Genomic DNA, 22,857 nt, shown 5'->3' on the forward strand with positions numbered 1-22,857 from the left:
AGCAGGTGCCGGTCATCCGTGCTGCAGTGATTTGGGGGGTGGGGAGCTGGCTTTGCCCTGGAGTCTTGGAGGAAGAAGCTGAATATTGAGGAGGGGGGCGCGTATACTTCCGAAGGCTCAGGGGAGGGGACTGGCAGCTCTTTCTGTCCACGGGGGATGGACCGAGATGCAGCAAGTTGAATTTGAGTGAGACTTGGCAAAGAATCTCTGGGTTGTGGAGGGCCCCTGTTAATTGGTCCACAGGGCCGTGGTGTAACCTCTGCCGTGAGCCCAGGACTTGGGGGCAGGACCCGGGGCAGGCTCATGTCGGGGCTGGATGGGTTTGAGACCCTAGGACAGGCTGTCACATTCTTGGTGGCTGGCGGTCACTGGGCCGTGGGGAGGCAGGCTTCTGCTCAGGAGGGGATTGTGACTGCCCTGCTGGTACCCCCGGGGCAGGGGGTGAGGAGGGGTTTTCTGCACAGGAGGGTCTTCCTCTTCTTCCTTCCCAGGTAGGGAGGGTTGTGGCCAGATGCAAAGGGAGCATGAGAACGCCTCATCTCTGCATGCTAATATTTTCAGGGCTGCCTGGAGGGGGTCCCAGGCCAGGGAGCCCCGTGATTCCTATTCACAGCTCCGTTCGGGGGTGTTCTGCTTGGCTACCATCCTCGGAGGGTCCAGACCCGGACTTGTGCTCACGGGGAGCTCACAGGGGAGGCGGTGCCAGTCCCGTGGGACGCTGTTACTGCCCCCGCAGGGAGGGTCTTGGCCCCATGGGCTGTGTTAAGGTGCCGGCTGGGTTGTAAGCCCAGTGGAAGCTGGGTCCAGTTCTGATCCCGGGACTCGGAGCTCAGTAAACGTTCAGTAAGTGTCCTTTGGGTTGAACAGGCAGAACATTCTGGGATTTTGATATACCTTTTAAAAATGATTTTTAATGGTGGTAAAGTACACATAACAACACTGACTGGTGTAGCCATTTTTAAGTGTACAAGGCATGGGCGTTAAAAACATGATGTTGCCGTGCAGCTGTCACCGTGATCCATCTCCACGACTTTTTCATCTTCACCACCTGGAACTCTGTCCCCATAACGTACTAACTCCCCCTCCCCCCATCCCCTGGCACCCACCATCCTACTTTTTGTCTCTACACATTTAACTACTCTGGGTACCTCATGCAGGTGGAATCCTAAATATTTGCCCTTGTGTGTCTGGTTTGTTTCTCTTTGCACATCTTCAGGGTTCATCCATGTTGTGGCAGGTGTCAGAATTTCCTTCCTTTTTAAGGCTCAGTAATATTCCATTATGTGTAGAGCTCACTTTGCTTATCCATCCATTGTTGATGGGTACCTGGGGTCCTCCTGCTGCTTGGCTCTTGTCAGTGAAGCTGCTGTGAACGTTGGGTGTGCAAGTATCTCGACTCCTTGCTTTGAATTCTTTCAGGTTTTCCTTTTTGAATGAGAGTTTTCCTGTGGTCCGTGGACTTGGGGGCTTGGGATGGGGTGGGGTAGGGGTGGTGGTGGAGCAGCTGCGTTCTGCCCAAGTGCACATCTGACCGAGCAGGTCTGGTGGGCCGAGGGGCTGACTGAATTTCCTGTGACACTGGGCCACACTGTGGGCAGCAGGGGCCAAGAGGTCCCTTCCAGCCCTGGTGTGTGAATCTGCATCTCCCCAGACGTGACCCTGCAGAGCCACGCCACCCCCCAGGTGCACTGGTGCCAATGTCGGGACGCATGGCTGGTGTTTGGGGAGCGGCCAGGAGGCTGTTTCCTCACGATCTTCTGCTGGTCCAGGGCCTTTGCTGCCGGATACGGCCCCGTCACAGGGGTGAGGTGTTCGCGCTCAGCTGAGTCAGACAGCATGTGGCTGGGGAGACGGTTGTCACCGTCCAGATCTTGATGACAGTTGGCACTGCATGCCCGAGGAGGTGGTCCTGCTCTGGGGGACAGGCAGGGGGTGTCTGCTCAGGGTGGCACCGCCCGGGGTTGTCAGGGCGGGCGGGGCGGGGCGCAGCCTTGGGCACGTCTAAGAACATCTTCCTCCAGCGGCAGCCGCTGGTCAGGTCGGACCGTGGGGACTGGTCAGGTCAGCTCTGCCTCGGGAGCGGGATGTGAACAGCGGCCGTGGAACCAAGTGGGCGGGGCTGTGGGAGAGCCCCCGGGAGCCCGGGCCTCAGCAGCTGAGTTTTGGAGAGGGTGGGATTTAACCAGGGAAAGACAGGGGAGGGAAGAGCATTCCCAGCTGAGGCCGCAGTCCAGAGGTGTTGGGGAGCCTGGTTTTGGGCCTGTGCGGTTTTTCCAGGGAAAAGCATTTCAGTGTCTGAGCTGGGCGTCAGCACCGTGGACCCGCAGCCCCTCTGTGCAGATGGAAGTCCAGCTCTTCGTGGAGAGGTCCACGGGCCGGGGGGGAGGGGTGTGCTGCCTTCCCACCCCTGGAGCACGAACTGGGGGTCGGCGTATGTGGCAGTCATGGGTGTGCACATGTGTGAACTCACAAGTGTGCTGAGCCCGCCTCCTGTAGGTCCTATTGGCTGGATGGGGAGGGGGCTCTCTGAGACCAGGGCTCACAGGTTGAGAACCTTTGGGTGCATTTGAACCAGGCGGGGGCGTTGGACAGATACTGCAAAGAGGAAGGATGCTCGGGTTTGGAGGAGGTGGGGGCTTGGATGACTCTGGGAGGATTCTCTTCATTTAAAACAGAAGTCACTGTGGGGTGAGCCTGGAAGTAATGCGGGGTGAGAAGGAGGCTGGGGGGGGAGTAAGGCCCTCTGTGGGCTGGGAAATTCGGCCTTCACCTGCTCGCTTGCACATCCAGTCCTGAGGTCCTGGGCAAGTCCAGGGTCTTCCCGATGGAGGGGTGTTCCCTGCATCTATTGCAGTGGCTTCTGCAGAGCCCCGGGTCTTAGCTCCCCCCCATCAGCCCCTGTTCTGAGGCTCCATCCGCTTCTCCCTCCCTCCCCCTCCTCTGGTCTCGGCCTATCCAGCCCCTCCAGGCACAGATCCGGTTGTCCCTCGGCCTCATTTCCTGTCCATCTTTCCTGCAGACCTGGCACTCCCATCCCCTTCCGCCCTTCCATGGCGGGGCTGGGTTGGGAGCTCCCAGGAGCCCCCCCAGCCTACAGGGCCTGCTCTGACTGCCCTCCATGGGCTCACTATCCCTTACCCCTGAGGGCCAGCTGGCGCTGCGGGGTCAAAGGATCAGGGAGGTAGGGAGCTCTGTGCCCTCTGATCAGACTCAGCCCTTTGCCTCTACCTCCAGGAAGCCCTCCAGACTGTGACCATGGGCACAGGACAGGGTGTCCTGGGACCTCAGCTAAGTTGTTCCTAGATTGACCTCCCTAAAGCACAGCACTGATGAAATCCATGCTCACTATGAGCTTTCACTGCTCACCCGCCGGGGCCCCCGCCCTCCACGGTAGATTCACCCTCTTGTCCAGCTCATACCTCCCTGCTCCCCAGCCCCTCCTGCTCTGGTCCTTTCGTGGTTTCCCACTGGCCACCTTTCCTCACAGCGGTTCTGCACTGATCTCCTGATCCCCAGCCCCGCTCCTCTTCACATCACTGCTTTTCAAACTCCTATGCATCCTTCAAAGTCCTGCTCAAATGGCACCTCTCCCACTAACTGGAAGTAGCCTCACTTCCTCTGATTCCCGTGCCTTTTTGCATCTTTCTCATGTATAATGTCGTGTGTTTGTCTTGGAATGTAAATTATTTGTGTATGAACCTTCTTTCCTCTGCTAGATGTTTTTTTTTAAATGCAAAAACAGTTTTTCGCAGTACTGTTTCTTTAAAATTTGGAAAATATAGACATTAGAAAGAAACTATAATTCACCTGTAAGCCAGCGATACCCACTCTTAACGTTTGCTATGTCTTCTTCAGAATTCCTTCCACGCCCTGAACTGGATTCCAGGTTACTTGAGGCTGGGGCTGTTGTCTTTTTTTTTCTTTTTGAAAGACTCTCATGAGATACCGAGTGACTTGGACATAACAGGTGCTCAATAAAACAATGTTGGAGGAGTGACATGGGGATGGCTTTGTGGTGGCTCTTGTAGGCAGATGCAGGGGCTGCAGGGACCCCATGGGACTCTCCAGGGATCAAGCAGATACTTTTCTGGTCAACCAAGACCCCACAGGTCTGATCCGCTCACTCTGGCGTTCTGGGTTCTTGGTTTCCAAGGCCCCTGGACCTGGCAGCCTCCAGCCCTGCTCCTCTCTCAGGCTCTTGCCTCCCCTTCCAGGTCCCCCTGCCCCCACCTGGGTGGCTCTGGGTGGGGCTGGGCTGCAGGACCCAGAACCATGTCTGTGTGGCAGGCTCGTCGCTCTCCCTCCCCCCGGGAGCCACCCCCCTGGTTCCACCGGCCAAGTTTCCCCGAGGCTGCCTTATAAGGCGGGCGCTGGCCGCTCACTCGTGGGTCTGGTTCTTTGCCGTCTCTGAATGCTCACTGGAGGCCGTGGGGGAGGCTGGGGTGACCGGGCCATGTGGCGAGTGTGGTGTCCCCGGACTGGCGCCCAGCTGAGTTCTTGGGTGTGTCCTGGCTCCACCCCACTGGCCGACTGGTTCTGAGCCATCGCTTCGCGGCCCCCCCAACCTGCCCCCCACTCCCCAGCCTCAGTTTCTTGATCTGTCAAACGAGGGAGGCGTTGGGCTTGCTGGCCCGAGGCAACAATGGTGGTAGGGGGTCTGAGCTGTCCAGGTACAGCTGCACCTACCCAGCCCCCAATAACCAAGACAGGTATCCAGTCCACGGTGGTGCCTGGAGTCCCTGGTGATGTGGGCGTGACATTGGGGTGGGGCAGACGCAGCGAATGTCTTCCTCCGGTTTCCCTACGGCTAAAAACATCTAGAGATATCTTTGGTCGTGGGTAGAGCCTTGAGGAAGGTGGACGTCAGGCCCCCTTCGCCTCTGGTGGTGAGCGTGGCTTTTTGGCAGACGAGGTGAGCCTGCCGTCTTCCGGGTGTACCTGGGTGCCGGCTGCACAAGGCCTGTGTTAGGGGCTGGGGCAGAACAGGGAAGATGTCACTTCCACGGGGAATCATGGGACGCTACAAGCACAGGGACATGGGGACAGAGGAGGCTGGGCAGAGAAGGCTTTGGGGAACGTGAGATCTGAGCTGAGTCTGAAGGGTGGGAAGGGGTCAGCCAGTGAAGAGGGGGGACCGTGACGTGCCCCAGAAGTGTGTGTGGGGATCAGAGAGCGTGAAGAGGGGGGAGAAGGGGACCGCCATCTGCTTAGGGAGGAAGGGCCAGCTCTGCAAAGGCTCCCTAGACACCCCCCGTGTTCGCAGGACGACTCACTAACCAGGGTCCGCGCTGGGCCTGTCCCTGGCCTGTGAACTCCCCAGTGCCGGGGTCTGCACCTTGTCCACCCTTTCCTCCCAGCACCTGGCCTATGGCAGGAGCTTCTTACACGTTGAGGGTCTCGTTTGTGTCTGGCAAAGTGGAGCCGTGAACTTGAATCTGTGCCTTTGGGCCCTTAGCCCGGAGAGTTTTCTTCTGTGTGGGGCTGCGTGTTTCTATTCTGGTGGGAAAAAGGCTGTACCTCCTGCAGGGATGCTCCCACCTGGCTGCCTTCCCGACAGACCCCTCTGCTCTGGGCTCCTCCCCGTTCCGTCGTGACCCCAGAGGGCATCCAGGCACCCTCTCACCTTTGGGGATTGGGTCCCTTTCTCATTCCGCCTTTTAAGAACAGACGCTCTCCTCTGAGATGACCCTGAGGCCCGTGCACACCTCAGTCTGAAGCAGGATGTCCCCATGCATGGGGGGACAGGAGGATGTGGTGGAGGGGTGGCCAGGCCCAGGTGTGTCTCCTTCAAGGTGGGGCAGAGTAGGGGGCAGGGAGGACAGAGCGTGGCTCCAGGGCCCGGGAGAAAGCACTCACCGCCCCCGCTGGCCCTCCAGCTGTCTGCCAAGCCCAGCCCAGTGGTGAGGAGGGAGGAATGCGGGCCCATCCAGGGAATGCAGCCGAGCAGCTGCGGAATGCCTTACATAGAGCTGGGCACAGCTGCGGGAGCGGGCCGGGCCGGGCAGGGAGGCCGGCGCTGCAGGCGGGTCCCCGCGCTGCCTCCCTGCAGCTTGGGGGCTGCAGCCCTGACCAGGGATGGAGCCCGGGCCCCAGACACGTGGTGCTGGGTGAGGCCTCCTGGGTGCCTGACCTGGGAAGCCGAGCAGCTGCCTGGAGAGGGGCTGTGTCTGCAGCCGCAGCCTCTCCGCCCAGGACAGCTGCTGGCAGCCAGGGTCGGCACAATGGGGCTGCTGTCCAGGGGACACGCCTGCGCGGACAGCCACGCTCTGTGGACAGAGGGCACATTCAGCACCGGAGGAGCGGCTCGGACCCCCGCCTGGCGCCCCAAAGTGTGGGCGGCCCTGCCCAGACCCTGGGTTCCAGCAGGCAGCCTGAAGGATGATGCCACGTGGTTCCCACTGGCCTGATGTGGCTAAATGTGGACCTGGGGCTGCATGTCTGAGAGCTGTGGGTGGTGAGGAGGGGACCCTTCTCGGGTCCAGGCATGACTTCCTTTCCACGTTTTATCCACTTTGGCTTTCCCTGGCCTGGGCCTTTCTGTGGGTGTCACAGACGCCCCCCTGGAATCCCAGGGGCTCCCAGAGTTACCAGTTGTAGCGAATGAGCAAAGGCAGATCGTGGCCAGGACTGAGCGTCCAGTTCTCTGAGCAGGGAGGCCTCCTGTCCCCTTTCCCATGCTGTCACTGGGCACACCGCTGTGGAACCCCAGGGCTCTAGGGAACCCGGTTTGGAAATCCCTGGTCTGTCCAATGCAGTTCAGAGACCCCAGCGCTGGTCCCAGCAAGGAATTGGGAAGTGGAAGTGGCCTTGGAGGTCACCTCTTCCATCTCCCTCCTTCTAAAATATAACACACAGAGGGTACAGCTTAGAAGCGCAGAATGTTCCAGCGGGAAGCCACTCGGGAGGCCTTGCCCACTTGTTCGCGGGGGAAATGGCCCTCAGACTGCCCTGGCCTGATGACCTATGCTCTCTGAGTCCTTCTTCTCATCATCGCAATGGACCTCATTCCTCCTGCACAGCGTTGTTAGAACGAAAGTGCTAACGTGTGAGGACCGCCAGGGCAGGCCCAGCACCCGGGAGGTTTTGTTAAACAGGCTCATAAGTGAAAACCAAATGCAGCCTTATTTAACGAACGGGCTCAGCTTGGCCATTGCATGGTGCCTCTCCCTCCCCGCGCTTGTAGTCCGTGCTCTGGTCTGTATCCCTGACTCCCTCGGCCCCGTCTGCCCCCATTGCCTTTTTCTCTTCTAATTCTCAAAGGCAGTGCGTGACCATTGGTAGAAGAGAAAACATCCAGGTCACATGAAATGTGAAAAGGAAATCTGTCTCTCCTGATCTCCCAGCCTTTCCCCAGGATAGCCCATGCGGCTGGTAGGGCGCGCTGTGTGTCCTTCTGGAGTCGGCGTGTGTGTTTTCCCCATTTAATGACACTGTGGATGTAGATCGGGCACATTCCTCGTAACAGCTGCGTCCTCGGCCCTGACATGGTCCTGCCATTCTTGTCCGGCTTCCTCTGTGATAAACGAGGCTTCCGTGAACATCGTCTGGCTTATATATGTGCACATGTTGGATAAACCTTTAGGAGTGGAATTTCTGCACCAGAGGATGCGTGCGTTTAAGATTTTGACCCATGTTGCCAAATTGGCTTCTAAAACAGCTACATCAGTTTCTGGTCGTGACAGAGAGAGGTACTGTGTCCCTTGCCCTGGGCGGAGAGGTAGAAAGCTATCTGATGGGTGTTTTATTTTGTGCATCTCTTATTAAGTTGCGGGGGTGGGGGGGTATCTTTTCCTCTGTTTGCAGGCCAAGGGCCCTAGGTTCCCTGTGAACTTCTCATTCCTGTCCTAGGTTCCTTTTTTCCCCAGTTGGGTCGTTAATCATTTTCTTGAATTTTTTTGTTTGTTTGTTTAAGTGTTCTTGGTACACCTTTGTCGTAGCCGTTACAAGTGCTTTTTCCCAGTTGTTAACTTTTCATTTTGTGTCTAGTGTGTTCTTTTTTTTTTTTTTTTAAGTGTGTTCTTTTAAACAGAGATTTTTAACCCTTAGGTTGTCACGTTTATTCTTTTTCTTTTCTCTTGTGGAGGTTTATGTCCTGCTTAGAGGCCGCCTGCATTCCAAAATCATAACAAAAGAATTCACTCAGGTTTTCTTCGGGTACTTTTATGGTTTCATTTTTATGTACTGAAATCATTAATCCATTGGAATTTACTTGGGTTTAAACAGCGAGGTAGAGACGCGCAACTCCTGCATGGCTACGCACGCGTGAGCCTGGTCTACAGCGTGTTGGGCATGTGTGCGTTGCTATTTTTATCAATTTTGGTGTCAGTGTCGTGCTGGCTTAGCAAAAATAATTTGGATGCGTTTCTTTACCCCCCTCTGTGTTCTGGAACATTTTTAAGCGGCTACACGATCATCTCTGTGTTAAAACGTTTGAAGAATTCACTAGTGAAACCATCTGAGCTGGATATTTTTGTGGGAGCCTCATCCTTTAAAAAGTTTTTTCCATAGGTTTGTTTGAGTTTAGCGTTTGTTTCTTCCTATTTTACACCTTTTTTTCCTAGAAAATCATGCTGTAAGCTATTTAAAATCCCTCAGATCATTCAGAGGTAGTGGTGTGTAGAGGGGGTGGTGAGGGGCCAGCCCCCCATGATTGCCACCATCAATCTGTGCACCTGAGTTTCTGCCCTGGGCCTGGCACTGTTCTCAGAGGAGAATATGCGTTGGTGGCCGGGACACAGCCCATGTCCTGGGGACGCTCCCTCCGAAACATGTGTGCAGTGCGGTGTGACAAGTGTTCTGAGAGGGACGAGTCCAGAAGGCCTTGGCACCCCGAGGAGGGAGCCCCCCCAACCCTGCCAGCAGAGACCTCTTGGAGGTGGGGGGTGGGGGGTAGGGCCCTTGGTCTTGAAGGGGGCAGAGTGGTCCAGGCAGGTGAAGGGCCGTTGGCTTTCTGGAATCCTGAGTTTGATGTTGCCCAGAGAGTGGCTTTCAAACTTATTTTGGACTGCAGCCCCCAGTAAGAAGTACGTTTTGCACCACAAACCAGGACACACGTATGTGTAGATGTGTGTGTGTGTGTGTGTGTGGTGTATATACAAATGAAACAGTATTTCCACGGAGTACTTCTTGCCTTTATCGCGTGCCTGCTACACCTTCATACTCGCTGTATGTGCTGCTTCGGATGGGGGAGCTTTTCTTATTTTCTAAAAACAGCTCTATCGAGATACAGTTCACATAATACCATTTAGTTCTTCCATTTAAAGTGTACAATCCAATGGTTTTTAGTTATTTACAGGGTTGTGAAACCGTCGCCACATCCAATTTTAGACCGTTTTCATCACTTCAGAAAGAATCTCTGTCCCCATTAACTGTCACCTCCTGTCCCCCACCCCCGTTTCTCCCAGCCCTGAACAATGACCGTAGATTTGCCTGTTGTGAACCTTCCTTAGAGATGGGATCGTACAGTGTGTGGTCTTTTGTGATTGGCTTCCTTCCCTTTGCATCGTGTTGCAAGGTTCCTGCGTGTTGTAGCCAGGATCAGGGCTGCATCCCTTTTCCTAGCTGAGTAATATTCCATTTGTGGACTGGGCACATCCTGTTTATCCATTCATCAGCTGAGGGACATTTGGGTTGTTTCTACCTTCTTCTTCTAGTTCTTCTAGTATGAATGTATTCTTTTTAAATGTTAAAAAATAATGCTGGTTATGACCTGCTAACTAGTCTTCAGGACCCATTAAAGCGTCAGGACCCACAGTTTGGGACACACTGGCCTAGGCGGTGGGCTGAAGGCGGGCCGGGCCAGAGGTGGGCTGGATGCTGTGTTACGGGCCCCATCCACCAGAGGTGTTTCACCAGGGCCTGATCAGATTTCCTAGAGATTATCATGCCTGGAGCGTTTGTTTATTCAGGAAGGGTTGAGCGTTGACATGTACCAGGCACTGTTCGCGGCGCTGAGGAGTTCATCCGCGCTGAACATACAGAGACAAATCCTGTCCTCCTGGGGCTTATGTGCTGATGGGAAGAGGCAGAGGGTAAAGAAAGCAAACAGTAAAACGTAAAGCCCGTTAGCCGTGGTGAGGGCTGAAGAGGAAAGTGAAGCAGGCGAGGCAGCTTGGGAGGTTGTGACCCTAACCAGGGTGGTCCTGGGTTCAAGGTCGAGCTTGGGTGTGGACCCCTGGAGGTCGGTGGGTGAAAGCAAGAAGAACACGCCCGAGATTAGGGCAAGTGAGGCACTCCTCGGTGGGCACAAAATTTAGCGGAGGGGTGGGGGAGCGCCAGAAAACTCAGGAGTCAAGAGAAGTAGTATTTTTATGCAATGCTTTCAAAAATCAGAATTGCGCCCCCCAAATCCTTGATGAACAAATAGGCACATTTTCAAGAAAGATGGGCCAGGCACGTGCACAGCCCCGCTGCACTCTCCTCGCCCGAATCCCGCCCTGTTGGATTGGAAAAAATCATTACGGATTTTCTGCAAAAGTTTGATTTTCAAAAAATATTGCATTGACATATTATGTATCTTGATTCCCGAGGTATTTGGCGGTCCCTTTGAAATTTGCACTCCCTGGTCTCCGCCCCAAGAGCGCTGAGGTTTGAGGGGCTGAGGACTTTGAACTTGCAGAGTGCCGCACCTGCCAGGGATGGCAGTGGGGAGGGTGGGGCAGGGTGGGGAGTGCCTGGGGGCAGGAAGGCGCTGCAGCGTCCTCCTCTAGAAAGCTCGGTGGGGTGGGGATGGGGGGAGCTGTACAACCACCCTTCCGGCCTGTCATTTTGCTGTTGGACGTCTGTGCCGAGGCACTGTCCCCCTAAATGGAGTGTGACGGGAGGGGAGGGTCCCTTGCACACCCAGAGATCCAGTGGGAGGAAGAGGCGTAATAAAGGGGGTCCAGAACTCGGGCCTGGGCTGGGCCTTCTGCTGACGGTGGGGAGGCAGCCCTGCCCACTCGGACCTGCTGCCCGGCTGGCCTCCAAGGCCCCGAGGATGCAGCAGGGCCTCCTTTCCTGTCTATCCCAGTGAGGTCTCCAGGTGCTCCACCCAAAGCGCTCTCCTTCTGGGGGCTCCCTGAGCTGGCCAAACAGCATATTCGGTTCCAGGCAGCCTCAGCTCGGCCAGGCCCTGGCGGGAGCACAGCCCTGACCATCATCTGAGACCTGTACGTCCTGTTTCCCGTGCAGGGCCGTGGGACCGGCTGCGGGGGGCGTGTCTGGTCTGAGATGAGGCCCTTGTGGCCCGGGAGGAGCTGGAACTTTATAACCGTGGCGGCCACAGCTTGGAGGTGGGGAGGGCTGGCTGTCAATTCCCAGGGAGCGGCCCGCCCCTCCCTTCCTCTGAGCCCCCCAGTCGCCTGGTCCCTGGAACGAGAAGGCCGGCCTGACAGCCCGTTCTCCTAAGTCACTGTCTCCAGGCCCACTTCCTCTCATCTGTAGTCACCCAGACTTCACGCCTTGCCTTACCTCTGACAGGGCAGAAACGGGAGATCTTGGGGGACCCCCGAAGGGTGTGAGGAGACTGCTGTGTGAACAGAGGGGCTCTGTCCCTCCCCGGGGCGGGTCGCCCTTGCAGACGCAGCCTCCTGCCCTGGCAGAACTTGCTGTGTCCACTCCCTCCTCTGCACGGGGATAGGGAGCCCAGCTGGGGGGTGGGTAACACCCACGGTCACCGTTGTCACTGGTGACCCCAGGGCATGCCTGAGTCATGATGTGACCCCTGCCCGTTCCCCTGGCAGTCGGGTCCACTTCTTTGCACAGGGCAGTAGCCCAGCCCAGGAGGGGGGGCTCTATTTTCACCCCTGGGATCATGCCCCCTCTCCTTAGGGCTGGTCTAAGGCAGGCCTTCCTGAGGTCTGTGGCTCCCTGCCTGTTTACCTGCTGACTAATGCCTGTCTGGTGCCTGATGGGAAGAGCTGGCTTGGTGAGGCGTCCAGGGCTCAGGTTACAGAGGGTTGGGGCACCTCCTGAAACAAGGCCCTGCAGTGTGGCCTCCACCGCCCGCCTGGGTTTCAGGCACCTCTGTCCCCAGCCCCCACCAGGTGAGTTCGTCCTGGGGCTCCCAGGCCGTGGCGGGGGGCTGTGGTTTTCCAGTGGGGGTCAGGGCTGGGGAGGCTGCGATGGAAGAGGCCGAGCGGGGAGGCGCAGCCCCACTTCTTCCTGTGGCAGCGGGGGGCCTGGCCACTCCTGTGTCTCTCAGGAGGGTGACAGGCGGCTGGGCAGAGGCTGTGGGGCAGCTGTAGGGACCAGCTGGTGCAGGAACGGTGGGCGGACCTTGAATCCCAGTCCCAGCTTTTCGGGAGTGGGCTGGTTTAGTCAGCGGCTCTGTCAGTGGACTTTCTGTTCAGGCGAGAGCGCCTAGGTCAGTGAGTCGGAGCTGAATTTCTTGATATTTAATTTAGTAGCAGGTTTGCCTCCCCCCCCCCCACCAAGCCCTTGCTTATTACCCTGTGCTCGTTCGGGGCAGGTACTTGCGCTCTGCTCTCCGTGGGTGGCGTGGGCCTCCCGGCCTTGGTGCCTGCCCCCGTGATGCCTGGGCAGCCCCACCTGGGCCTTCAAGCCAGTGAGACTTCTGGCTCCGGTGGTGGGTGGCTCTGTTTGGACCGAGAAGGTCCGGGACCGTTCAGCCTCGTATCCAGATGAGGCTTGGGGGGGAGGGGAGTGTTCTGAGCCGCCTTCCCGCTGCGTGGTTGGTGCGGCCTTGGTGGGGGCCTCCCTGTTGGCTGTTCCCTTCTCCTGCACGCTTCACTCCTCCCTTGGAGTTCCCCTTCCCTGGCCCCTGCGCGGGCCAGCTGGCACAAGCACTTTGCGGATGGAACTTTGAAACTGGAAGACTTTCCAGGTCCATCCAGGTCCAGATCCCTGTGGCAACAATGAGGGAAATCCTTATCTCAGCCGGAGAAGGAGGCCGAGTGGTTGATAATAACCACCAGCAGGATAAGGTTAGCTTTCAGGCGCCCTAATTACCCCATTTTCCAGATTAGGAAATCAAGGCACAGGGAGCTCCAGCCACTTGCCTAAGGCCCCCAGTGGTTAATAGTCTGAATTTGAACCCTGGGGGATGGAGCTGTCTGCCGGCGCTGGGGACCAGAGCTGAGGCATGAAGCTGGGTCCCTGCCCCGAAGCTTGGGCTGGGGTGCGGAGCCGCCTGGACTGGCTCCCTCCTCTGGCCTCTTTCTTTCAGAAAGTACCATGAGATGATGAAATGAAAGAAAAGAAAACTCCAGTTAGAAAGGAGGGACTCTGGTACTCCCCCCCCTCCTCCAGCCCCTCAGCTGCCCTGGACTTTGGAGCAAGATGCTGTTTGTCCGGGGTGAGTGGGAACAGATCGGAAGTCCCGTTTCTCCGCCGATCACAGCTGCAGGGAGCCTGCAGTGGCTGCTGCCACCAGCCCAGCCCAGCCCAGCCCAGCCCAGCCCGTCTCATCCTCTCTCCTCTTTTTCCTCCCCACCCCATTCCTCCTCACAAGACCAGCGTGAGTGTCGCTGAAGAACGAGCCAGAGATGTGCTGGCTGGGCTGGGGGCGGAGCAGAGGGGCAGTGTGCCTTCTTGGCTGGGAGGGGCTGAATTAAGACCCCTGGTTGTAGTCTCCTGGTCGGCCCTGGAAGAGGGGGAGACCGTGGTCCCTACCTGCCAGGTTTGCTCCCTCGCCCTGGAGCAGGTCCCTGCGGGTCCCAGAGAGGCTGTGCTTACGTACAGCACGGCTTCTGCAGGCTCGCCTGGGCTAGTGATCCCTCTGGGGCTTGGAGTGGTTCCCCTGATTGGGCTGAGCAAGGCGCTGAGATGGGCGGAGGAGGGGTCCCGTGAGTGCGGGCGTCTCTGCCTGGGGGCTTCCTCTAACTAACCTCCCTAGGGCACAGGTCTTACTCCCAGGGATTGGCTCAGCTCTTGATTGCCATGGCTTTGGACAGCCCAGCCCTGTCCGTGCTTGCTGGACACCGTGGCGGGGGGCGGTGCTGTGCCCTCAGGGCATCAGAGAGACGGAGAGGCAGGTGGAGAAGCAGCTGGAAACACAGCATCTTCACTCTTGTCAACGCTGCGTCGGGGCCTGGCAGGGCGGCCAGGACAGTAGCGGCCACCGCCCGGCTTTCTGGGAGGTCAGCCCATCAGCACGGCCCAGGGGATATGAGGAGGGGAGCTTCTGTCCCCAGTTCCCCTCATTTCTGGCCTGGGCTTCGGGAGCAGGCCCCCAGAGTTCTGCCTGGGGGCCTGAGGTAGGAGCAGCTGAGTGAGAGTAAGGGCCTGGAGGAGCCAGGGCACCCTAGCAAACTCTCTCCCCCCACCCTCGCCTACCCCTGCAGCCCTTCCTTCCCCAGGATTCCTTGGGGTTGGTCCCAGGGAGCGAGGCTGCTGGCCACATGGACGTGGGGAAGCTGATACCCACGGGGTGAGACCCCACAGCAGAGGGCACTCTTATTACCTGTTGGGTCCGAGCTCTACCCTCCAGGCCTGCATTTCCAAAGCACGGTGGGCACCTCTGAATCTGAAGGCAGCTTCCTGGGCCCAAACCCAGCCTTTTGGGGACCAGGGTCTGTGGGGGAGGCGTGGGGACAGCTCTGCAGAGAAAGTTACTAACGTGGCTCTAACCCCTCCCCCGCGCCTTCTAAGGCTTTTCCGTCCTCCCTCTGGGACCCTGGTCAGGGCTGGGCTCCAGGGTGGGCACCAGGAAGACCTGTGGGCTCTGAGGTCACATCTGCCTCCTGGCTACGCCGTGGGTAGAAGATGAGAAGCTTCAGTCGCCCTGAAAGTTCTGCTCAGGAACCTAACCCTAACCCTGACCCTGAGCGGTACCCCACCCCCGAAAATGGCCGACTTGACGTAGCGTTTGTGACCAAGTGTGTGCAGTCTGCCCAGGAGGCTTTAGAGATGTGGCCCCAGGCCAGGTCCTAATGCGGGGGGGGGGGGGGCTGGGGCCTCATAACCCCCACTGTTCCCCACCCCCCCCCGCCGGCCCCCAGTCCTTGGCTCTGCAGTGAGGAGGGAGCCCTCCCAGCACCACACCCCCTGCAGTGTAACTGCCACCCGGTCACGCTGCAGAGAAACTTTTCCAGGGAGCCAGCTGTCACATTTGGCCTCGATTCTTTGTTTTTGAACAGGAATGAAAGGAGAGAGTGAGTAAGAAAGTGTGTTGGGGGTAAGTGAGTAGGGGAAGGTCAGAGAGAGGGGAGGAAAGATCTGGAAAGTCCAACCATGTGCTTGCGAAGCCGGTGCCAGCTCTGAGATTATCTGAAGGTGGCGTCCTGCCCTGGGCCCTGCTTGCAACCAGGAGGGAATGTTCTGCAGGGGAATTGCCTGACGAGCTGCAAGCGAGACCTGGGAGCCTGCCCTTGGCTTGAGTTCTGCTGCTTTGAGAGCGGCACAGATTTGTTTCCATTTGAGGGACACCGCGGGGAGGCTGTCATTCCCTTCCTAGCCTGTATTAATTTTTCATTAATCACAGTGACCGCCTCCTGCGCACTTACACGCTCCAGTGCTGGGCTGGAAGCTGCTATATGTGCTTCCTGGGATGTTTCTGCACAACGACCTTAGAAACAGTTACCGTTACGGTTTGTAAAGAAGGTACCAAGGCACAGAGAGGCTGAGTAACTTGCCCTTGGCCACACAGCTGGAAGTGGCTGATCCAGCTTTGAATCTGAACACAGGGCCGTTTGACTCCAGAGCCGCGGCTGGTTTGTAACTAGGTGCGTGGTTTCCGTGCCCCTGGGGCAGCCAGCTCGGCCGAGGCTCCTTCTGTGTACAGGCAGCCACCGGGGCAGCCCCCCCCCATGGCTAAAATGGGGCCAGGAGAGGCGGGGGCTGCAGCCAGAGTCGCACCCCGGGTGGGCAGCCACCCTGGGGACACAGCCCCATCCCCCCTCCTGGCTCTCCGGAGCCTGCAGGTGTGGGTCAAGGGCTGCCGGCTGCAGGCAGAAGAGGGCCCCACAGCAGCAGACCCTGGGAGTCCAGCCTGCGAAACCCTGAGGCTTCTGGAGGCCTCTGGCCCGGCTTCCTGTGCAGCTGGGTCCTCCTGCACGCTCATTCCCCAGGCAACACGACCTCCCACAGCCGGGTCCATCTTCCCAGGCCCGGGTCACGTGGTGCAGGTCAGCCTGCTCTGGGGGAGGGCAGGGCGCCAGGAACAGCTGGGGGCAGGATTGGGGGGTGGCGGGGTCACACTTCCCGGGAATGGAGGGAGAGCTCACTCGGGGCAGAACGTCCACTTTGCACACTGCACTTCCACATGCGGTCAAGCAACCTCCCCAGCCCTGCGCATCCTCCAGTTATGCACAGGTCCACCCCCACCCCGTCCTTCCCCCCCGCCCCGCCCTTCCCCCCGCCAACCCATCCAGCAGACATTTGCACCATGCTCAGGGTGTATGCATGGAGCACAGCCCTCTGTGTAGCTCTGCTGGCCCCCGGTCCTGTGATCTGGACAGACCCAGGTCTCCTGCCTGTGTGTCCTAACCTAGGAGGAGGTGTGACGTGAGGGGAGGTGTTCCCTCTGAGAAGTTAAGGTCTGTGTTCGCCCAGGTGGGCGTGGCACAGAACAGTGAATGGGGCTGAGCAACGGTTCTGGGGATGGGGGGCTCCAGAGTCACCTCCTCAGGCCCACCCCTCCCTGAGCTGCACTAGGCGCCTCCCAGCCTTCTCAGCCCAGCACAGCCCAGCTCAGCCATTTCCTCCTGAGTCCACACCCCAGGCCGCCTGCTTCGGAAACAGCACCCTCTCCGCCCACCAAGTTGCCTGGGCCTCAGAAATTTGGGAATCATCCACCAGCCACAGCCATCTCCAAAACAGACCCAAATCTGTGTGCGCCTCGTCCGCCTGCTCCAGCCCCGGGCCTTGCCTTGGCAGACGGTCCGCCCCGAACTGCCCCCTGCGGTCTGCTCCCCGCAGTGGCCTACAGGCCCCTACACCTTCCCCAGGAGCGTCCACACCTGTAATGTGTGTGAAGGACGCCCCCTGGAGGTGTGCGTTGGCTGGACATGGTGAGCCTGACAGTCGCAGTGATTTCCTGGATGGAGGATCGGTTCACATCACTCCCTAGCTTAAAGCTCCCCGTGGGTGCCTCCTGTGCTTGGGACACCTACTCCCTGCTCATGGGTTTGCAGCCCCCTGGCCTGGCTGCTCCTGGGGACACAGGCGTTTGTCCCCAGCAAGCCTGTTCCTTCCTGGGATATCATTCCCCACATCTTTTCCTGACTGCCTCATTTGGGTCCCTGCTTATACACTTGTCTGCCTACTTATATGGGATCCCAAACTCTTACCACTGATTTGTTCACACGGAGTGTGAGCTCCAGGAAGTCGGGGGAAGCTGGCTGTGTCCCCAGGGCCTGGCATGTCGGCGGTGCCCAGTTCATGCCTGTTGGGCACCTACTGAGTGCTAGAGGAGCACCGAAGGGCAGGCTCTGTCCAGCTGGAACAATCAGGGAAGACTTCCTGGAAGAAGTGGTGTCTGGGGGGCCTTGGAAAGTGGGAGGTTTGGTGCCAAATTAGGACAGAGGGCAAAGGGGCATTGTCATAACTCAGCAGACAGCCTTGAGCAGCGACGACTGGCACAAGTAAGAGGCAGAGAGAGAAGTATCTGTGATTCGGAGTCCCTAGAGAGGCTGAGTTCCCGGCTGAGCAAAGGCTGGAGGTGGGAACGACACCTGTGCATGCAGCTCAGTGTGGAGTGGGCCTGTCTGCTCAGGCCACTGGAGCCCTGTCAGATGAGGGGTGGCCCTAAAACCACCAACCAACTAAGGTGCCTCAGGAAGGATGAGGGGGGTGTTTCTGAGGGACTAATCTAGCGCAGGTGGACAGTGGAACAGAAGGGAAGGGACGGGAGCGGGCCCTGAAGCCTGCCCAGCCTGAGGCTCTGGGAGGCTGAGTGAGGGTAGAACCATGGGAACTGAGAGGGCAGGCTGAGTTCTGGAAGCCCCCAGAGGAAGAAATGGCTGGGGCGGGCGTCCTACTCCTTACGGGGGATATACCGCCTCACCTCCCCCGGCCAGCCCGGCTCTAGCTCTTGGTGAAGCTGGGTGAATGCGTTTGAAGTGCAGGGCTGGCTGCAGTCCCTGGGTCGTGGCTGCCTGAAGCACTGTGTTGAGAAGGATTCTGAGGCCAGGAGGAAAACCTTCTCTCTGGTTTGGCAACGTCTGCCTTGGGTGAGGGAGAGACCACGGGCGGCCCTGAGTGATCCCATTTGCAGAATTGGAGGAGACCAGGCGGGCGAGGGGTGGGGAGAGGGGGCCCTGGACAGCACCCAGGGCCTTGTCCTCCCAGGCCCTACCTCGGTTACCGTTTGGAGCTCTGCTTGACATTTCAGAGTCCCGATCAGCTCGGCTTGGTTTAATCAGTGTCCCACCCCAGGCTCGTCTGCCTTTTTGGTTTGATCCATTTATCCTAGTCGCTGTCATCCCTACCCCACACCTGCCATGTGTCCAGCCTTTCCAGGGTGCCAGCCACTGGGCTCATTGGTCTCCATGCATCTCCTGTAGCCCTCATAGCATCTCAGGAGGCACAGAGAGGCTGAGTTGCTGGCCCATAGTTGCACAGCAGGCACCAGGATTCAAGTGGGACCTCTGACCTCAGGGCCTTTGCAGGGCCCCGGGGGGATATTGGTGAGGAAGTGTGAGGTATGAGAACTGGCCCCACCTCTGAGCACCAGCAGGCCCAGCTGATGCAGTGACTGCAGTGGGCTGGTCCACTGACAAACAGGAGTGTGGGCTCTGAGCTCCGTGCACCCACTTGCAGCCCGGGTGACCTTGGGTGCCTTCCAGAACCTTTTAGCTTCCTTATCTAGAAAAAGGGGAACGAACCGTCTCTACCCTGCAAGGTGGGTAGGGGCAGCATACGTGGGGTTCAGGAAAGCTGTGTGCCCTCAATGACCTTTTGAAGCAGTCTGGTGTTGCTGTGTCCTCATTTTCAAGATGCAGCCCGGAGAGGTTAGTGCACTGACCCCGGTCACACAGCAAGAGCCTGGGCTGCAGACAGCAGTGCTGGAAGGGAGAGTGCTGGAAGCATGGGGGCGGGGGTGGGATGTCAGTGGAGGGAGGGAGTGCTTCCCAGCAGTTCACGAATATTTAATAAGCGCCTACTTTGGCCGGCGCCTGGTGGGCTCAGACGGAGGGAGGCTGGAGCAGGGCCTGAGTTCAGATTCTGGTTCTCCTGACTCTTCCAGGCTGGTTGTTTACTCCGAGTTCATCTCATCGTTTGCAGGTGGCGGGGGACACATGTGGGGATTTAATGGGATAATGTAAGAGGTGGCCGTGGCGCAGCCCTGGGCATAAAGGCAGCGTATGATAAATGCTAAGTGTTGCCACCATTGACATAATCGGCCACGTTTCATGGGCGCGTCCTGGCAAGGCCTCCAGCTCCGTGAGCCTGCTTCCCAGGGCTGAGCGTGTGGGTTGGTGGCTGTTAGCTGTGTGCACCCGCGGCCTGATCGGGCCAGTGGGCACATGTGGAAGGCTCGCTGTCTCTGCCGCTGCCGCCAGCACTCACGGACCGTGCCTGGGCTGCCCACTGGCTCCTGCAGCTGCCCGGCGGAGCGCTGGGCTGGCACCGGCATGGGCTGTGTGTGGAAGTTGCCGGACGCCTGGGCGGCCGTGGCTCCGTTGGTGGAGGAGCTGTGCGATGATTGCATCGTTGGGGTAGTGGCAGAGAATCCGAGGGGACCTCAGAAAAGGCCGTGGCACCTTGATGTGGATGGGCTGCTCTGGGCTTTGGGCACCCAGGTGATGTCTGTCCTCTTGGAGGGGCCAGGAAGGCTGGAAGCTGCGTTTCAGTTTTCTGTGATCAGCAAAGGGTGGCTTCTTAAGGGAAATGTCTGGGGACAGTCTCTTTCCTGGAGGAGGAACGGTTTGGGGAATAAAAGGCTGGAGACGGGCTGGTGAGGGAGGGAGCTGGCGAGGGAGGCTCGGCAGGGTTTGGTTGGCATTCTAAGCAGGGAGGGCGGAAGCCATGCAGAGATCCTGAGAGCTGATGGGAACGCAGGTCCAGAGGGGGAGGGGTGTGCAGTGGCCACACGGCGGGCGGGGGCAGATTGGGGGCAGGCTTCTGGGACCCACTCTGTGCTGCCGTTTTGGGGTTCGCCTCCAGAGTCGTGGGCGGTCTTGGTGTGCCGGCTGCTCGTGGAGCCAGGACCACTCACCTGTGAGCTGGGCTTCGTCCCGTGACATGAGCACCGTTCGTTCCCCCGTTGTTCAGGAGGAGTGAGGCTGCGACATCACGGGGCCCACCCAGGGCTGTCGCTGTGCCTGACTGTCCCCGCGCAGGGCGAAGGGAGGGTCTGAATGTGCTGGCTGCGGTCTGCCTTCCCACTGAGGCTCGTAGCTTGTACGTGCCTTGCAGGAGCCTGGCCCATCAGGGTGGTCCGGGCCAGCCTGGAGCCGTGAGGGTCTCTAGGACAGTGGACGGGAGCTCTCCTTGCCTGCTTTCTCGCCTGCTGCAGAACTGTGACCACCCCATCCCATCCCCCCACCACTCACCGCTGTCAAATCCTTTCCCGGCACAGCCCGGGGACCGGCTTGAGCGTGGGCGCTTCTGGGCTCTGTCGATGCCCCACATCCTCTTCCGCGGCAACAGCAGACCCTGGGAGCCTGCTCTGGAGGGCTTGGCCGTGGGGTGCACTGCCCAGGCGGAGCCGGGCTTTCTCACCCGGGAAGTCGGTGTACCATCCCAGGCAGCCTCATTTCGTGGCGAGAGAGAGAGGGACAGTGACTTTTTTGGAGACAGGAGCTGGTCCAGGTAAGAAGCTGCCCTCCCAGTGCCCCCCGCGCCACTCCCTCCCCCGGTGGTACCACCGTCCCCCCAGCTGTGGTCTCACAGGGCACTCCACCTCCAGCTTCCTCTCTGAGCCTCGGCTGGTCAGTAGGGGGCAGTGGAGGCCTCAAGTCCTCCTAGAGGACTGGGCATAGTGGAGTTTTTACAGATCTGTCCCTGCAAAGTCTCTCGCATCACACCCACAGTGTCTTCCCTCCCTGCTAACATTTCTCCCGGGGTTGTCATGCCGGGTGGAGTGTGGGGGGGCGCCCACCAGGCTGTGGGCAAAGCAGAGCTGTGTTGACACAAACTCCGGTTGAACCCATATCCTCCCTGCAACCCAGCGGAAGTAACCTCATGGCAGGGCCGGCAGAGCCAGGACCCAGCTCTGCACATGGAGGAGGGTCCAGGCCCCTCGGAGCCCCCCGGGGAAGACCCAGCCCAGTGCCTGGCTGACAGATCCTTAGAATGTTCCATCCACTTGTCTAGGTGATACAGTGGGCAGGTGTTAGCACTTCTGAGAAGCTAAGAAGCATCTGTCTTCCTGGTTGAAAAACAATTTTGTTGCGATTTTAAAAATTATGCCTCCTTACGACAAAAATAAATTACTTAGAAAGCCATAAATAAGACAATCGGTTATAACTGCATTCTACAGAAATAAGCACTGTTCACGTTTTGGGGTTTTCTTCCAGTCTTTTCTCTACACATATACTTAATACAAATGATTTTTTTTTTTTTTTTTTAAAGAACAAAAGTGGGATCTGACACTTCTCCCTGCCACTGACAAGACTGCCCCTCACTGGGAGATTTTCCTCACTCTTGGCCCAAGCCTTGCCTCGTAAAGGGATGGGGATAAATTGCCCTAGGACGGTATGGGCAGTTGAAGAACCATCTCGTGGCTGGTGGGACTTGGAAACAGGCTGAGGAGTTTTGGCAGAGGGTGGACCCCAGCCCAGGGTGGTGGGCAGGGAGGGGATGCTTAGATGCTTTCACTTTTTATTCCAGGGGGTTATCTGGAATAAAATAGGGGTGTGAGTGAGAGTGTGGCCAGTGTCTGGGCCATGACCTTTCCTGGCAGCATGACCTTGGCCAACATACTTTGTTTCCCTCTGTAAAATGGGCGAATAGAGACGCCCGCTCAAGAGACGGTGTGAGAAACAGGCTTGCTCATACACGCAAAGGACTTAGGGCGGGCCTGGCATCACCGCCGCCATTGTGGTAAATGGTACTTTCACTGTGTTCTGTCTGTATCCCTGTTTCTCTCCTCCGTGGTCAGGCTCTCATTCGTTGGTTCATTCATTCATTCACCTGCTGAGCCCTCCTCTGTGTCAGGCCTGGAGCTGAGGATGACGCCCTACTCCCTGACCCCGGGGTTTCTGAATGGGAATGTGATGATCTTGGAGACTGGCCCAACAGGCTGCCCCACTGCCCCCTCCTCAGGGGGGACACTGGAAAGCTAGCAGGCAAGGGGGCCAGCTCTGGAGGGAGCCAGCTCTATCCCTTCTTGCTGTGTGACCTGGGGCAAGTTGCTTAGCTCCTCTGTGCCCGTTTCGAAATCTGTTAAAGGAGGAGAGCCATAGGGAGGCTCGAATGAGGCTGCCCTGAGGACCTAAGGGGGCTGCGTGTGAGGCTCTGGGAACAGGGCCTGCACTTAGCGAGCACTCACTCCGTGTTAGCTTTGGTCGTAGCTGCTGTTCTGAGAATATTCTTGGATCTCCGGACACTGACAGCTGTGGATGGAATGCTGTTTCTGGAAGCCATCATGGGGGGCACTCAGCGGCTGCAGGAACAGTTACTGACTTGGGAGCCGCGGCCCAGAGCACAGTCACTGTTCTCGAGAGGGAGGCTGGCTCCCCTGGAGTCCCTCCTCCCAGAAACTTCTGTCCTCCTCCGCTTGAGCAGGGGGCAGTGGGGGCTGGTGGCGGTGTGCCTGGACGGCCCTTTGCAGGAGCCTGGTCATCTCCTGCTCTGATGGCCAGGGCCTTTCCTCCCTCGCTGCTCTGGCCTGCTGTGCGCTCAGCTGCTATGACAGGAGGCTTTGGCTTCGAGTAAAAGAAACCCCAACTCAGAATGGCCTGAGCTCCAAAGAGAATTTGCTGCTGCACAAAATGAGAAGTCCGGAGCCTGGGCAGCCCGAGAATGCTA

At 58.2% G+C, this 22,857-nt stretch overlaps 1 protein-coding gene and 1 long non-coding RNA gene across 7 annotated transcripts in view; both read left to right on the forward strand.

Moving 5' to 3' along the window:
* SEPTIN9 (septin 9) overlaps nt 1-22,857 on the forward strand; it is a 165,826-nt gene that overhangs the window by 86,712 nt on the left and 56,257 nt on the right. The window lies entirely within an intron of this gene.
* Nucleotides 2-21,951, forward strand: LOC125962015 (uncharacterized). 2 transcript variants are annotated; one of them, XR_007473298.1, is made up of 2 exons: nt 2-13,297; nt 20,465-21,951. It is a non-coding gene; the product is annotated as an uncharacterized LOC125962015 (long non-coding RNA). The 2 variants fall into 2 exon arrangements; XR_007473297.1 differs by having other exon boundaries at nt 2-12,026.

The sequence above is a fragment of the Orcinus orca genome, chromosome 19, assembly GCF_937001465.1.
Source record: "Orcinus orca chromosome 19, mOrcOrc1.1, whole genome shotgun sequence".
Taxonomy (NCBI): Eukaryota; Metazoa; Chordata; class Mammalia; order Artiodactyla; family Delphinidae; genus Orcinus; species Orcinus orca.